The sequence below is a fragment of the Hirundo rustica genome, chromosome 5 (assembly GCF_015227805.2).
Source record: "Hirundo rustica isolate bHirRus1 chromosome 5, bHirRus1.pri.v3, whole genome shotgun sequence".
Lineage (NCBI taxonomy): Eukaryota > Metazoa > Chordata > Aves > Passeriformes > Hirundinidae > Hirundo > Hirundo rustica.
In genome coordinates, this window is record NC_053454.1 from 69,348,482 (window position 1) to 69,362,010 (window position 13,529).

The 13,529-nt window shown below is 36.0% G+C and overlaps 1 protein-coding gene across 2 annotated transcripts in view; it reads left to right on the forward strand.

Moving 5' to 3' along the window:
* PCDH10 (protocadherin 10) overlaps positions 1–13,013 on the forward strand; it is a 138,948-nt gene extending 125,935 nt beyond the window's left edge. Inside the window, exons 6-7 of one of the 2 annotated variants that reach the window (XR_005700777.2) lie at positions 3,019–3,127; positions 12,889–13,013. The gene's annotated coding sequence lies outside the window, so the exon portion shown is untranslated. Of the gene's footprint in view, positions 1–3,018; positions 3,128–8,637; positions 8,693–12,888 lie in introns of those variants that run through there. The other variant, XR_005700778.2, reaches the window with a different exon arrangement.
* Positions 13,014–13,529: the final 516 nt, after the last annotated feature.

The following is a 13,529-nucleotide window of genomic DNA, read 5'->3' on the forward strand; positions in this document are numbered from 1 at the left end:
ACTTTATCAAATTAATACATACATTTTATAACCTTTTTATTCTTTTCTATATGTTGGACAACAATTATAGTGCTGTTAACATAAAAAATATATATTGCTAATCATTATGCATTAAATTATGCAGGTTACAGAATTAGAACTGTTCAGGCAGTGGATTTAAACAAAACTCTTTAAGCATATATTCATTCAGCTTTTAGGATTGTATTTAGTCATGGATTATTACTAGCTGAAGCTTTCTTGCATTCTGTTCTTAAAGCCTATAATTTCCTGCTGATGAAGTTAGCAATTAAAATTCTAAGGTGTTCACAGAGACAGACTGAAGAGTCCATGGGAAGAGTACTTGGTCTCTAAGAATAAATTGCTTTCTTTTTTGAATTGTCTACCAAGTAGCTTGGAGACAGTGAGGTGATTCCATCTGTAATTCAGCTACTGCAATGTAGGAGCTGATGTATAACACTTGTATGTGTTCTCTCTCTATACAGGGACTATGCAAGGACATAGGGTAAATGCAGAGGCTGTATCAGAAATGAGCATCTGCTGCTTCATACAGCAAATGAGATTTTCCACAAAGTTTATGAAAGAGCATGCTACAGAACCAAGCCTTGTTCCTCCATAGTCTTCACTTATTGAACGTAAAAGCGAACAAACAGAAGTTTAATTATCACTATCTCAAATATTTTAAGTGCAAGCAGTATTTTCCTACTTAAGTTTGTCTTCAAATTTTCTTCATAGCTGTAGGACTGGACACCTTGCTGATTCACCTGAGAATCTTGTTTTACTTCTTAATTTTAATACTCTGATTGTTGGTTTGGTCAGCTATTATCCCAGGATGTTCTGACTTGCATCTTACTTGTCAAAGTCCCTATGAATATGTGAAACAAGTGGAGGTTCACCTCTGTACTGAGAGAACTTGTTGAAAGGAGAATCAAACCCTGTGTGTCGATGCTTTGTGTCATTTGGCTGATATAGAAATCCAGGGGCAGAATTTATTCCTTGATAAAAAGGAAAGGTAAAAACATGAAAGCAATACTTGACTTGGACTTCAGGTCCGTGTTAGTTAGGCAGACTAAATTGCACATGCATGACAATTCTAAAATAAGAAAGGAAATGCTTTGTCATCTATGCTGAAACAAAGTTTAGTTTTTGGTATATGACCATTTTTCAATTAAATTTATAACTTTAATTACAGAATTTAATTTTACAAAATTTATTAAATTTTACCATTGTCTTTTTTTTTTTTTTTTTTTTTTTTTTTTTTTTTTTTTTTTTTAACTGGCTAAGATTTTCACTTATTAATGGCATCATGGCTGAGGATTATTCACTGTTGATTTTTAATTTTAGAAGCTTTTTTTATTCTGCTGATACATTTTATCATAGTGAGACTGCGGTTTATCTTGAAAGCATGTCATTTAGGAAGCATTTTGGTGAGGTCATCCTTGCTTTCTTTAAAGACTTTTTATACAGCAGTTCACTTCACACTTCCGCAACTTTGCTCCTAGAACCCATGACCTCTCTAATCTACATTATATTCGTATTGGTAGATTTTCATCATCTGCTCTTCTTGCACAGCTTCCTTTTTTCTTTCTTATGATGAGTTATAGAATATTTAAAATAGAATCTCTAAATATAGAATATTTAGAAACTGCAGGCACTGGAGTGTCATCTCAGGCTGTGCTGGCTGGTGACCCTCTTTCCTGTAAGCCTTGAGCTGGCCACGTTTTGTTTGCCTTTGTTTATTTTTCTCCTCCATCCTTGATTCCAGCAAGAGCTTCAGAGGTTTTACTCCTCCTTTCCTTGTGCTAGCAGAGAAGGCATCCTGCATTAGGCTTTTCCCACTGTTTCTGCTTCCTACCTGTGATCATCTGCCTCATGGCTGAGGCTGCCAATAATAAAACTCTTTACATGGGGTCTCAGTGAAATTAAAAAGAGGAAGGTCACAGACTTGACCAGAGCAGTGAAATGTTTATAGTTCTACCTGTTCTAAGAATTAATATGGAAAGTGTTTCCTTTCAGAGAGTTTGCAGATGACTTGAAATTTTATGTCTGTGTACGGCTTCTAGAAGTTTCTTAGAATTTATTTTTAACATCAAAGAAAGAAGAAAAATGTTTTATACTTATAATAGAGACCCGTGATAAAATTAATTGGAATTTAGGAAAAATGTTGAGGACTTTTTAGTTGTGCACCTGTAGAAAATGTTCTGGTTTATAGAGTATATCTGCATTTAGAGTGATCCAATAATAGTCCTATGTAAGAGTCACTCTTTTGCTTGGTTTGTGTAGGAACGCTGAGGGTTTTGTGCTGTGAGACTTCCTATACTCGGTAGTTAAAATGTGCCAAAATATCATTTCAAAACTGACTCAACATACAAAGTAGCATTGTAATTTCTGGTTTGTTTTTTTTGGTTAGAAACCTCTAAATATTCCACTCTTTTATGATGGAAAATGTATAGCTCTTTAGTATTTCTTTATCTGAAAGATGCAACTTTTCCAAAAGTTTCAATTACCAAATGAGGGGGTATTTAAAAATTCTGTTGATTCTGAAATGAAGTTTATTTTTTCTTGAATAATTAATGTTCTGGAGAAGATTTACACTTGTGGCAAGTGCTGAGATTGCACACTCTGTAAAAGTGTCACAAAACTATTTTCTTATGAGCCAAATGCAATTCTATTCATTTGCAAAAATGAAAGCCATTAAATATTTACAAGCAGAGAGAAAATTGAGATTGAAGAACAGCAAGGCAAGTTTTTAAAGGATGATGGTGGTTGATTCCAATTACAGCTTTCTAATAAAATCATACTTTGTGTTGTCAATATATGTCAATTAATCAGGATAATTGCATTATGAAGATGCCGTTTTATTTTGTTGTTGATTGCTTTGGCTCCCTGAAAATAAACTTTGGGTGTGTTTGTACAAAACAGAGACATGTTAAACCAAAACTGTCTTTTTTGGATGCATAAATTGTTCCCCTGACTGCGACCAGACAAACTAGAAAAACAGTCAATTTCATTCACAAACAGATCATTGGGAAGAACTGGTTTTGCCTTACTTCAAGATTTTATGACTATCCTGACTTATGTGCTGCATGGCATGGCTTCTATCATAAGCAACCTTTCCGTGGTGAATCTGGTGAGTTAAGAAAACCAAGTTATGTTTTGTCAAAATACTCAAAGATTGAGAAGAAATAAACTAACTGCTTTGCTGCAACATTGGATTGTTGCTGCTCAGATTGGTGTGTTTGGTTTTTTCATCTAAAATAACATCGTTTTCTTCTATCTAAAAGATTAGGAAAAATAGCTGAGATTGATGGAATTGCCTGCATTTTGCATGTTATTGAAGGATGCTATTGTTCAAGTAAAAGGCAACTTAGAGTGCTCTGAATCAAAGGAGTTCCACAAAAAGCTTTGAGACAAAATGTAGAAAATCATGATTTGTGCAATTAAGGGAAATTTTAGTGAAATTCAGTGAGAAGATAAGCTTTTTTCCTTGACATATTTCAATAGAGAAAGAAATTGGAGGTTTCCTAGAAGCCCCTAAGTACCCACCTCCCCATAATATTTATGTGCAGGATATTTATTATATCCACCGTTCCTGGATCCCTTAAGTATGGTGAAACAAGGCAAATTTTATGGAGAGAAATGAAAGAAGTGAGATACATCCAGATTTTGTCACCTTTATTGGTTTTGAGTATCATGGGAATGGGGGCAATAGACCTTAGCGTCATGGTTAATGAAATTACATAAAATGGAGTGTTAAAAGGGTAATGCTTTAAAAAAACTCCAACCAGCCAAACAAAAAAAAAAAAAAGAAGAGTGATTCTCTACCTCCTTTCATTTTAAGAGCCGTAATGCCAAGTGGAAAAAAATAAACTCTTCATAATGTTCAGGCTGGAGCTGATGGGGGAAGGAGGTTTTGGGTGAGCTTCTCAGGTGACTCAGGAGGCAGCTGGTGGAATAGCAGAAGCACTGTGCTACCTGGCCCTGCCCTTAGAAGCTCTGGGAATCTCCTGTTCCTAACTCCAGAGGAATGGTTTGGTCTGATGAATACAAAAACAACAGACTGCGGGTTTAAGTCTCAATTTATTAAAGTGTTCACAGCACATTTAAAATTTTTACAGGAAATTTTGTGATAGTGTTTACTAATATTTTTGTGTTAAATATTCCACTACTCGTGTTTTTCATTGGTGTTGAGCATATTGAAGTTATCTTCCTTTCATTGCTTCTTTCTTCACCTGAATGGATTAATTTTTTTTTTTTTTTTTTATCTGAAGTTGGTTGTCTAGTCAAATTTGAAGATTCTTAGGGTCTTTGTGGCTTAATAGAGGTTGGTATATTACAGCAATGATAGTTCAGTCTGCATTTAGCTGGAAAAAGAAATTGTAAATAATTAATACTGAGTATATCTTCAACTGCAGAAAAAGTGTATCAGTTTCCAGTACCAGCACTTGCAGATAAAAGAATTCTTATGTGTGTAGGATATTGGTTTATGCAGAAGCTTGTTACTTGCACAGATATTCACCATATTGCTGATTTCTTTCTGATAATTATTCATGCATAAATTTTTAAGCATGTGTCAGGGAGGATAGTTGGTTTAGTATTTGTGGGTTTGTCCTCCATTGTTAAGGAGAACAGATGCCCATGATAGGGAAGCATTTTGCAGTGGAAAAATTCAATTTGCTTGGTGTATACTTTATGTGATTTATAGCAAGTTTCCTGACAAGTAGAGCTACTGGCTTGACTGCTGTTTAAAAAAAAAAAAAAATCAGTTCATTAATCAAAATTCATTTTTCATACAAAAACATTATTATTTTTAGGCATCTAAAGGCCATGAATACCCGAGAGTCAACACATTATTAAAACTGTTGAGTGTCACACTCATCCATTTGTTTCAGTTTAAAGGCTGACAAAAAATTTCATCTGGAATAACTGGATCAGAATTCAATGTGCCTGTTTGCAACAACAGAATACCCTAATGATAAAGTGCAAGACTATGTAATAGAAACGAATGAAGTGTAAAATAAAATAATAGAATAACATGACAAGCTAAACGCTTTCTGCAATGCAGTATTCTTGAAAGTGAGTGCATCATAAAAAAAAGTTACTTTCATGTTTCCTAATATCACATAGGAGATATTCCTGATTTATCACCTACCTCTTTGAACCATATTTTGTTGTTTATCTGGTTTAGCAGATCTCTGGATTGGAATTTCAGGATTTAGTAGCCATGGTGGCTGCCACTGAATAAATATTAACTCAAGTATGCAGCAGTTGAAGACTAAATATTTTAATATTTTCACTATATAATTTGCAGTGTATTTGCACCGTTTCAAAAGAGAGGCTTAAAATCACTCTGAAATTTCAACTTGCTGGCTTATTCTAAGTACCTAGAAGTGCAACATTAATTTCTTCACCACGCCATGTTGAGGGACAAGCTTAAGTCTGCAAAAGTGAGACCAAAAAACCACAGTGGGTTAAGTAATAATGAAGGAAATGCCATGCAAGTTGAAAAATATCTATAACCCCAGCTTTCCTTTACTAGTTTTGAAGTCACAATTCTTTCTTTATACCCAGTTAAATGATGGTCAGCCTGCACAATTAGGCTACGGTTAAGGAAATGAGGCGACCTTAATAAGTGAACAGATCACTTGCCTTGAAGCTCTTCCACCCTAATTTGTGGAAGACGACAGTCAGCAGTGGCACTGCCTCTTGCAGCTGAAAATTTTGTACTTCCAAACATCTGCAGTTCCTCAGCAGGGCAGAGGGAAGTACACCTGATGGTCATGGGCTGAGGTTTACCTGTTTTGGCAGTACTGTGTATCTAACTCTCACATGTTTGAGACCTGCCAAAGCAGTAGATGTGCAATCTGGAGGGTGCAGGGAACTTCAGAATTCCCCCATACTTCATGCTGAAGATTCTCTGTGAGTGACCAATGAGGAATTCTGATGAAAAGTAAATTTGTTTGCCATCCAGAGTAATCTTCTCATCCCTCTTCCCATCCCTTTGCCCCTCTGAAATGGCAAACCATTGGTTATGTGGCATTGTGCCTGGGCCTAAAATAGTGGGGATTCCTTCCCTAATAGCCACAGGTGGTCATCCTGTAAGTCAGAGATTTGATTACCCATATCATTGGCTTAGCTTGCATAGCTGCAAATGCTATTAAAGGTAATAAAATTATCCAACCTTTACATCACTGTGCTGTGGGCAAAGGATATTGTTCTCAGCAATCAGCATTTATGTCCAACCATTTAACACTGGTGAAGCTGTGCTAATGGCTTTCTGTGACATTTTTGAAAGGACAGCCATTAGATCAAACTAGCAGATATGTACCTAGAAAAATTTAACTTTCAAATATTTGGGAAGAAATGGAATTACCAACTTTGTTATCAAATTAAATTAGTAAACAAGGCTGTGGAGGTCTTAGGTGCAGAAACAGATCTCTGGCTCTTTCTTTTCACAGTTCAATAATTCACTGCTGTGGACTGAAACTGGAGCTGATGGTGTGATTGGATTTGTAGAACAATACAGTTTATAAGGCTTCAAATTAATAGAAGAGTGAAACAAAACTGCAAACAGGTAGACAAAACAGGAAAGAAAGGCAATTCATCCCTTTAATTACAAGCATTATGAAGGAAGAAGAGGGCTTTATGGATGGCATTAGGGACCACTCGTATTGCCCCTGGCATATGTGATAATTCTACCAGGGGTGGACATCAGCTCCAGGGAAAGGACAGCAATGATCATATCATCTTATTGCCTGCAGTCACGCATTATCTGTACTCAGATTTTGCCCACTCCCTTTGAATAAAAATTGCTTTCTACAATTATTTTTAATATCTGAAGGGCATAATGTCCAAGGCATGGCCTTTTAAGTGGTACTTCTCTTCCTTCCTAAGTAAACATGGTGCACACAGTGTCCTGGATCAGAATGCTTGTGTGATGCTGGGTGTTCATTCTGGTTATTCCATGTTCCCTGAAAAATGTGATAGCCAGTGTGTGCCTGTCAAATCCTAAATAATTCTTGTATGTTATAGAATAATGTTTTAGATCAATGAAGGTTTGCTCTTTTCTATCAGTGCAGATAATTGAAATATTTAAAAGTAGAGGAGCGACATAAATAGTGTTCACTACAGAAAAATCTAATTTTACCTATATGAGGCAGTCAGGATTATGGTTTGATTTGGAGTCTCATCCTACTTTTATTCATTTGACTTTAACAGAAATCACCTTTTAGTCATTATTTAATCCTGAACACTAGTAGTACTGCTAAGGTCAGCACGTATTCCATAGAAACCAAAGTTAATGCTGGGAGTGAAAGTTCTCAGAAATTACTTTTCAAGTGTTAACGAAATAAGTGAGGAAATTGATTGCCACCATATCAACTTGTAACTTTTAAAACACTTAGAATATGTAAATATAAAGCCATAAAATATGGCTGTTAATACCATGACTTCTAAGTACATATGATAATGTAATTGAAAGGTCAAAGAGATGACCTCTTCTTGTAAATACTTAAATGAGAAATCTTTGCTCATGAATTATTCTTTTTAGGTGAGCAAGAATGGGCATTTCATTAAGTATTGCTCATGGGAATACCTAGTGCAGGATCAGACCTCCAGTACTTCAGTGTACTAAGCAAGAACTCTATAATGTCACTCTGATAAATTTTTTAATCAGTTTTTCATGATGATCTGGTTAGTTCCTGAAGCAAGTGGAATAGAAATCACTCCAATTCCAAAAAGGCAATGCAGATATGCTTCCATTATTGGGTACTGTACCATCAGTCTTGGTTGTAGTACCAAGTTGAACACTGCACGCTGTGAAAAGCAGCTGATTCATGATCCATGGGAAATTATTCCGCACCACAGGCTGTTTTACTGTGGAACTATGCTGGTAATAAAATATAAATCTGATGTCTTAGTTGCTAATTAGATTTCCATCTATTTTTCTAACAACTCAAGCCTTCCTGTTGGGTATTTCATCCATCAACATTTCTAATGTTGAATTCTTGGCATTTGAATTTGAACCTTCTGTACACCCAAATGCCTGGAAGAGTGTTCTGTCTTCTACTGTTTTCCACCTATGAATCTTTCTGTTTCGGCAACTTTGGTCACATTTGAAGGCAACAAGAGTAAGGAAAGTGTGAAGGGTTTTGGAGTTTTTTCTCCTCCTGAATCCTTGGGATTAAGAAAAAAACCATTTCTTTATTCAATATCCATTTTGTGTTTGCTAAATTCTAATGAAAGGTATCAAAATTCATATATTGCTCCAGCTGTATAATGCAAAAATAATTTGAAGATTTTGCTGGCTTTATCCTGAGGTAAGCTATGAAGGTGGATTTTGCTTTCACTTGCGTAGAAACAATATTACAGAAACTCAGTCTAAATCTCCAGTGGAAAAAATGACTGTGAATGATCAGATTTGTGGAGCAATTAACCCTGGGCTTCTTAGGAAAGGCAATAATTAACCCTTCTCTCTTCAGTCTTTATCATAATCTTTATCTTGTCTGTGTTAAAATATTTGTGGGCTAATTACATAGATCACCTTCAAATGTGTAAAGGCCTGGTTTCGAAGTTGTGAAAAAATGCATGTGATATTTTACTACTTGGTTAACATTTCGGCATTAATATGTTCCGTTTCAGTTACTGCGCTGAAGTAAGATCTACATTCAGAGGATAACCATGCATTTGACCGCTGTTATTGAGCTGTATTTAGACAGTGGAGTCAGAACATCTGAAACTTTATGCTATCTATTGACTCCTTATATGCAAACAAACCAAAACTTCAGAGAACTGGAGATTACAGGAAATATCACACTGGCTTGCTATATATGCCTGCACATCATGCTTGTTTATACATGTGCAGGTTTATACAACATATATTTGGGGATGGGGAAAGAGATTATTCCAATTCTGGCTTGTGCTGCTTTCCTCTGAGTTGCCACAACGACAACATCACTCTAGATGTGAGAGCAAAGGACTTAGAATATATCTCAAAAACGAATCAAAATGTCTGTTTGAGATGACTTGTTTGGCCTCACTTTGTTAAGTTGTAGAGCCCCAGTACTTGCTCAGAGAGTTTATTTAATAGAGGCCTGAGGAACTACTTTTCCTTGATATGGGCACACAGGAGAAATGCAACAGCTTTCTCAGGAGGTTAAAAAACAAACTTTAACTGGCAAACTTGAGAAGATCAGAAATTTGGAAGACTTAAGGCAAAACATTCAATCAGCATTAATCATTTCACTGAGCATCAACTTAGCAAACTCTACCCATCCAATTTCAGATTACCATACTTCAAGTAGGAAAAAAAAAAAAAAACAAAACAAAACAAAAACAAAACAAAACAAAACAAAAAAAAAAAAAAAAAAAAAAAAAAAACCCACACAAAAACAAAAAAAACCAGGAAAAGAAAAGAAAAGAAAGAAAGAGAGAAAAGCAAGATATAGCTACTGCCTCTTGGATCCTAGCACAATCTCTACCACCATATAATCCAAGAACAAGTGGGACGTGACCGTGTGTGCCTCAGGGCAATCGTTTTTATCTGCTCTGGCCTCCTGTGGCCACCCCCTTCCCCCAGGTGGGCCTTCTGGTCTCTAGGGCTCTGCTTCCAGCATGCCAGTGACTGAAACAGCTCTGGGCTGGGATAGAGGCTCCAAGGTGGGGTGTTGTGGAGCAGCATATTGTCCTACTGCTGCAGAAGCTGCCCTGTCCCCTGCTACATGCACACTTCTGTTATTTTCTCCAGTCTCTCATAGCCACTATTTCTGTCATAATGCTGTTATCTCTCTCCTCCTGCAAATGAAATATGATCAGTATTTTAGTTTCAAACAGTGCCAATGGACTTTTGTCTGAATTAAACACTTTCATTATAGTGATAGTCAACATTTCAGCATGTTTGATCTCACTTTTCATTTCACTGACCAGCTGATAAATTAAAAATCTGAACTCTTTCACCAACAGTTTCATGGAATTAAAAAAGCATGATAGTTAGACACAGCATCTTGTACTAAGTGCATGTCTGTATCCTGTGCTGGCATCATCTGAGATTTAAAAGGTCTCAGAAGGAGATAAAGAATTCCTGTAAAGGAACTACAACTTGTGTTTGTATTTCCATTATGGATGAAGAGCATCATTCTTTCTAGCATAAATATAAGAAAAATTATATTTATATAAACCACAACCCTAAACTTGAAGATTACCATCAATACCAATTCTTTAATGAACAACATTAAGCTTCTTGTATCTTGTCTTAATTTTGCTGAAAGACTAGATTGCTTTGGTGCGCTACTCAACAGAGTGCACTGAAAGCGTAACCCAAGTAGCTTTCTATAGGAGATAGCAGAAAAAACTTGTGTGGGGAGAAAGGGAACATTCTCACTTGTTTGGTGCTTTGTTCTTTTACTTCTCCAAATCTGTGAAGGTTATCTGTGGTTATTTTTTTTCCTCCTGAGTTCTCAAACATATTGATTTGAAGCATCAAAGGGAACTCCCTTTTTGGTACTAGTATGATTTCATTTCCAGGCTGGTACTTTATGCCACCAAAGAGAGAACCTACTCAGAACAGGGAGGTTTTCTGAGTGCTGCAGCTTTTGGGGATCTCAGATCAGGGAGGAATTTTGGAGGAAAAAAAAAATTAAAATTGGACTGAAGTGGGGTTCAGGAGGTTCAGGAATCACTGGTCACATTTCCAGCAGATCTATGAGGAATCAGCTGGGCTATAGTCGAAACCTTAGAATGGATAACTTGTTTTTTGTTCAAGTTTAATGCATTTTAGGATTTGCCTGAAGTAACATTCAAATGCCATATAAGGAGTACATGAAAAGTGTTCAGGGAAATTAAAAATACCGTGACTTTCTTAAATTGCTGCTGCCAGTACTTCCTGAAGTTCACAAAGTACTGGCAGAGTACTCTGCCAGAAAAGAGAATCCACAATACAGTGTTATTCTGTTTAAAACTGTGGTGTTTCAATAAGAATCTGTCTTTTTAAAGGCTCCAGACTTCTAAGCTCTCAATGATTATTGAACCATTAGTCTGATGTATCCCCAGGGTCTTGTTGTAGAAAATTACAAATATAACACCCACTTCCCACAATTTTAATTGTTCAGTAAGTAGTTCCTTACTTGCAAAAACTTCTGTAAATTTGCCCTAACTGTACTTGTCAGAAGCAATGTTATCCAAATCTAAAAGATGTCATATGGGGAAAAGTAAAGACTATTAATAGTCAATTTGTGGCATTTCACTTAATTTCAGTATTTTTCTAGAGGGATGTTTGATTTTTTTTTTTTTCCCCTGTGTTTAAATATTAACACTTAAAACACAACTTTCCTTGACTGCCAAAGTGAATCTTAGCTATCTAAAATACTGTAAATTGTTTGAAAGAGTAGTTATTTGCAGATTGTGTAGGTCTAAGTAATGTGATGCTTCAGACAGGTCTGATGATCTGTTAATTATACTGGCACTGGAGAGGTTATCAGTCTTGAAATTAATTCACTTTAGACTAATTTCAGGTTCTTGGTGAATATAGGCAAACACCTGTGCATCGAAGTGCATACATTTGTAAAGTTTGCTTGAAACCCCATTTAGGGAGTTGAATAGATTGTCTGTCTGTATGTGATATCATCAGAACAGCAAATTTTGTTCCAAATTTTATTTTGAATCTTGCTTTGAAAGGTCTTTAGAATCTCGGGTTTGATCAAAGAAGAAATAAGCATTGCTAAATTGACAAAACTTGATATAAATAATCTGGTAACCTGGAGAATGCTGAACTATGCTTAAACCTGATGTGCAAATTTCCTGGGTTTTTTCTACACAATACTGGTAATGTCTGCACTCTACCAGTACCCTATACACAATCCCATAGATACATACACTTTTATAATTTAATTTAAAAGGGTGTAAAGTCGAGTACTTAGTTTTTAGTAAGTGCTACAATTAAGATGTGCCACTAGAAATTATCGATTTTTCATAGGCAAAGGGCTGCTACTTTATGTGATTACAAAGCCATGTTTATGGAATTTTCCAGTGAGCAACAAAGAGAAACCAGAATATCAAATACCTGTTGGTAGGTAGGTATCAATTAATTTGGAAAAGTAAAAGTAAAAAAAAAAGCATTGTTAAAATAAAAGCATTATGGTGTGCCATTCTGTTCTTGATGGTCATCCTTCAGGATAATGCTGGTAAAAAGTAGATCTGATTTGGGCATGTCTGTCTCCTCCAGAAATATTAGAAGGTTTTGTCTTCAAATCAAAGAACTGCCCACAAATCTAGAAAGGTATCAAAACAATACAGAGAGGAAAAAAGAGACACAAGTGAAAAAATGGTCCAAACTAGGTCTTCATAACTTCGGGTTGTGCTTTGCTAGCCATTATTGGCTTTCCTTTGGGAATAAAAACTTGCATGTAAAAGGTCAGGTTTTTCATCTGTTGAGACCAATGGTACGCTGTCCACTTACTTCAGTAAACAGTGAATCATGTCTCAGATTTCCACTGCTGATAATAGCATAAAAATAGGCTTGCTCTCTCAGACTGAAGAAAATAGGAAATTACCTATTGACCTACAGGTCAAAGCATCACCCTGTCACAAAACAACAACAACAAAAACAAACAAACAAAACCAAACCCTGACTGTAGAAAAGCAGACCAGAAGGGAAGATGCAGTTCCTTGGGAAATTGTTACTATTTCTCTTAGGGCAGAGATGAAGAAATCTAAAGTTAATTCTGGTTGGTTGATAGCAGGGAGGAAGAGCCGTGACATGAACAGTACAGTCTGTGCTCTACACGTGATGAGCGTGTTTCTCACAGGTCAGCTTGCTCATTGTGCTGTTGGGGCTAATGAAACTGGGAAGGCTTTATGACAGCAGTATGCCACAATTCTGATTCTTTTTGCTTGCAGAAGAGAGTATAGCATTTCACACTGGGTGCCAATCCTTGGCCTGGGATGATGGAAAGAGTAGCAGGGACGTGCAGTACAGTTCTGAGGCAGGAAAACATCTAGCCCAATTTAAAGGAAAAAGGTATGTGTACGTGCATGGAATTCCACCAAACACTGACATTTATATTATTTAATATTAAGATTTATTTTCAACTCATAGATTTGGCCTATAGCCTAGCCACAGTCAATATTCACATCTTGAATCAAGAATTGGTGGTGGCCAAAAATTAAAGTGATACTACTTCTTGAAACACTAGTCAGGGCTGCATATGAAAATAATATTGCACTGATACTTGACGAGCTGTAATTTCCATTTCAAGTGCATCTGATACAGGACCACACGTATGCCAAGTAACCAAATCATAATTTTATTCTTATATTGATGTATTTAGCTTTTTGCCTATGATGACTCTGTGGATATCGTGGGAAGGACCCCTTTACAGGCAGTAAAGTGTGGTTTGAATTCTTGTTCTGGTTTTGTGGTTTTCTTTGCCTAGAAAGAATTCCAAATGAAAATGCACAGTTCCTTTTCATAAATGCAAAAACATAACAATTACATAGCCAATTATTTAGTAAAGATTAGGCTTTAAAAAAATCTTTTG